The following is a 4,662-nucleotide window of genomic DNA, read 5'->3' as shown; positions in this document are numbered from 1 at the left end:
GCCCACCATTGAAACAGCATGTTTCCCAGTAATGCATGGTTAATGTGGTGGGTTTAGGACAATATGGCGTGAAAAGTGGACATTGCGGCCGGTGATTAAAACGTTGCTTTCCCTGCCCATTGCTGCACTTAGTGCAAACCTGGGATGATCCTGCCCTTTGCTTACAAAGTATAGCGTTAAATTCATAGTACTTGCTTTGTTTAACTCTTGTGCAGGAAAGGTTTTTGTTTAAAACACAAAATCTTGCGGTGTAATTCTTTCAGTTGATAATTGGGAGTTTGAACTTATTTTTAAAAGTTACTGGTCGCCACTAAGATCATAGCAATGTAAGCAGTGAGTGAAATGTGATGATGCACATAATGATCGCATATAACGCTCTCATCTTGACAGCTCTAGTGTGTGTCTTTAATGTCCCATCAGAGTCTGCAGGCATCCAACAGGAGATGGTGAAAAAGGACGGCAATGAATCTTCAGGAGAGGTCATGTCTTCTGTGGACGGGCCATCACAGGACTCATGCAGGCCATGAGGCAGCTCAGACTTTCGGTGGGTTTAGCCAGGAAGATAGTTTGGTTTGCACCTAGTGTCTCACACATCACAAGTGAGCAAGAGTAGATGGTGGGAACAGGGGCAGTAGAGGAGAGTCTGTGTCAGATGGCAGATGACACTCCAAGCTCTGCATAGCTAGATGCAGATGCCGAACCTCAGGGGCTGTCGATGAATAGGATATTTCTGGACCAGCAGTAAAGAATGTATGATATACCAGCAGGCATTTCAGCCACACCATGCATGCTAGCAGAGAGGCTTGAGGAGTGGCATGATGTCACAGGCCTTTGTGATGATGCCATTGTCCATGAAAGAAATAGCCAACTGCATAAACGCAGCAACCAAATAAGTGCATGCAGTCCTTCACCAATGGTTGTACACTATGAATCTCACCTTGAATAGGAGTGATAAAACCTGAGCCTTTGCCATTCATCGCCCCATTGATCTGCATCAAAGCGCTCTCCAACTCATTGCTGGTAGCAAATGTCCACGACAGGAACAGTGGTGAATGAGGACATGGAATCATGGAATTGGGAACTCTGCTCAATACACTGGTACCTTCCCCCCTCGTCCCCCACCTGAGTCAGAACTTTACGCGCTGCCTCATCTCCTGATAATTGAATCTGTCCCTCATATGTGCAGGTAGAGCAATCTTTGGTGCAGCCCTTATGGGCTTCTAGAGGACATCAGCCAAGAGCATCTCAGCAGTCAGAGCAGGGAGTTGAGCAACCTGTTTCTCTGTTTCTGCTGATGCCACAGGAATTGTACCATGTTGAAGAGCTAGAAAATGAAAGGGAAAGATTTGTTGTTGCACAAGGGTATGCACATGCATATGTTATACAACGTTACATTGTTAAGTTTCTGTTTCATTTTTCAGGCCACATTAATATTATTTGTTTGCACCACTTTCTCCTCTTTCTCACTGCTGCTTGCAAAGTGACCTTTTCACTTGTGATGAGTGGTAAGACAATTAATGGCAAGAAATGGGCAACTGTGAAAGGGATGCTTAGTCGATTACAGGACTGCTTTGTACTGGGGGCAGGTGGGGGGAGTAGTTCAGCAAGCGGCTGCCAAATGGTCCAACCTAAATAAACCTCAGCATTATGAGGGCAGCCCAGGCAGCAACATGTACTGCTGCTGGTGCACTGGCTGCTTGATGATCCTCCCCCTCCTCCTCCCCCTATTCCTCCTCCTCCTCCATAGAAGGTCTATGCTCTGTGCCTTGCTCCTCCTAATGGTCCAAACCTCGCTGCTGTGCAATGTTATGCAGAGCACAGAACACCACAACCATTCTGTAGACTCTGGCTGACACTTATTGAGGGGGCCTCCAGCTGTTGAGGCACCTGAAGTGCAGCTTCAGCATGCTAACAGCCAATGGCACATCTAGTTGTTATATGGGCTTTCATTGTATTGCTCCTGGACCTCATTGCTTGGGTTCCTTACAGGTATCATCAGCCACATTTTAATGCATTCCCTTTGACTCCAAGAAACCAGCCAGTAAGCCTGCTTCAAGCTATGAAGAGATGAGAAAGGACTGGACAGTACAAAAGAATATTGAGCACACCTGCAGAATCATCTTTTTATCATATCAGTAGCACATTGGTGGAGTGGAAGCCTGTAGTTGATGAATACTCCTGGTTAATCTGGGGGTGTCTTGGTCACTGCATGTGTGCAATCAATAATGCTCTGCACCTGTGGGAAGCCAGCCAGAGCCGCAAACCTGAGCACCCACTCATTCTGACTGGAGTCATCAGTGGCAAAATTGATGTAATTGCCTGTCCTGGCAGAAATTGTTCTCTCCCAGACAACCAATGGGTGATTATTGGAAATGGAGCCAATCTTTACAAACTTTTAAATATATTTGCAGAGTTACATATTACAAGCATATACCTCCTAATCCAACAATCAGAATTTTAGCCTGTGTCTAATTATAGGGGCTCAAGTGAATTCCCAGTTAATGTTTTTTTTTATTTGTTCATGGGATGTGGGTATCATTTATTGCCCATCCCTAATTGCCCTCATTCAGAGGGCATTTAAGAGTCAACCACATTGCTTTGGGTCTGGAGTCACATTTAGGTAAGGCCAGGTAAGGTTGGCAGATTTCCCTCCTTAAAGGACATAAGTGAACCAGATGGGTTTTTTTTTATGACAATTGGCAATGGTTTTGAGGTTATCATCAGACTTTTAACTCCAGGTTTTTTTTACTGAATTCAAATTTTGCCATTTGTTATGGTGGGATTCTAGCCCAGGTCCCCTGAGCATTAATCTGGGTCTCTGCTAGTCTAGTGATAATACCACTACGCCACCACCCTGTGTGCAATTAAACACAATTAATATACAATTAAAACACTGGCATCAGTCACCTGTGTTTCACTTCTGGTAGATATCTCCAAAATTCTCCAAATGCCACTAGCTGATCATTGGAAGGAGCCTGAAGCAAAACGGTTGAGAGTGATTAATGGCTTTGATAGCCATTGGTAAAGTTTAGCTACCAGGTTCATTTGGCAACAAGACATTTTCCAGAAGGCTACAAATGCCTGACATGACTTGACATGAGTTCCTGGGCCTTCTGAGATATCAGACATGTTCAGGAACTGGTCCTCTGCCAGTATATACTGTGTGGCATGGATATCATCTCCTGCAAATCGAACTTCTCTGCTTATCCCCTCTCTCCCGTCGAGTGGCAGATCTGTGAGGAAAATGCTGTTGCTGCTCCTGCTGGTGTCTCCCTGAAGGTGCTTCTGAGCTGTTGGCCACTTTGCCCTCGTCTGAAGTCCAAGCTCAAACAGCATACATAGGTCCCATGCTGATCCTCCAGGTCACCGATGCAATGTGAAGACCAGATGCGCAAACCCCCTAAATAGTGGAAGTCACCTCTAAAGTAGCAGAAATCACTGTAAAGCAGTGAGAGTCAACACTCAGAACAAGTTGTGTGTGAGAAAAAAAAGACTTTCTTTCACTGCATTAGACAAAGAAGAAGCTTCAGTGAGGTTGCAGTTCTTTTGGGAACTTTTGCCTGCCATTTATTCAGTCCCCTGAATTGCTATTGTGCTCTTGCCTTGCTTTCACTGGCAGGTTCTAGGAAGCCCAGGAAACAATACACCCACAGTTAAATCCCAAAACCCCTGTTAAAAGGGAGCTGATTGATCTACTATTGCATTTAAACTGTCAACTCACTTCTCCTGAGAGGGTGGCTTGCATGCAGCCTAACATGCTAGTGGGTAGGAGCCAACACTGGGCTTTAATAACATCTCCTCTCCCTGTTCCCCAAACCTATTCACTCTTGGATGTTAAAACTCCCCCTGCGGTTCCAAAATGGAATGTAACAATCGAGTCTTATTCCAGTGAAGCCCAACGCAAACTGGAGGAACAGCAACTCATCTTCCGACTAGGCACTTTACAGCCTTCCAGACTGAATATTGAATTCAACAACTTTAGATCTTGAACTCCCTCCTCCATCCCCACCCCCTTTCCATTTCTTCCCCCTTCCTTTTGTTTTTTCCAATAATTTATATAGATTTTTCTTTTCCCACCTATTTCCATTATTTTTAAATCTTGTATGCCCTGCTAGTCTTTCCATCCCACCCCCACTAGAATTGTACCTTGAGTGCCCTGCCATCCATTCTTAATTAGCACATTCGTTTAGATAATATCACCACTTTCAACACCTCTTTGTTCCTTTGTCTATGACATCTTTTGATTATCTGCTCCTATCACTGCTTGCTTATCCCTACAACCACACCACCACCGCCCCCCCAACCTTAAACCAGCTTATATTTCACCCCTCTCCTAATATTCACTCAGTTCTGTTGAAGGGTCATAAGGACTCGAAATGTCAACTCTTTTCTTCTCTGCTGATGCTGCCTGATCTGCTGAGTTTTTCCAAGTAATTCTGTTTTTGTTTTGGATTTCCAGCATCCGCAGTTTTTTGTTTTTTATCTTTGAGTCACGTTATTTTCTGTGTAATAGTGGATAAAAATACAATTTAAAAATTGGTATTTATAATCATTGACAATCCAAACATACATACACTTGAAAAGGAGGTGCTCAAATCGCATTAAAGTTTCTCTTTTTGGCTTACTTCTCTTTTTATCACAGCAAGGTAAATAAATCATGAA

Source organism: Carcharodon carcharias, chromosome 7 (genome assembly GCF_017639515.1).
Source record: "Carcharodon carcharias isolate sCarCar2 chromosome 7, sCarCar2.pri, whole genome shotgun sequence".
NCBI lineage: Eukaryota > Metazoa > Chordata > Chondrichthyes > Lamniformes > Lamnidae > Carcharodon > Carcharodon carcharias.
Note: the sequence above shows the minus strand (reverse complement) of the source record.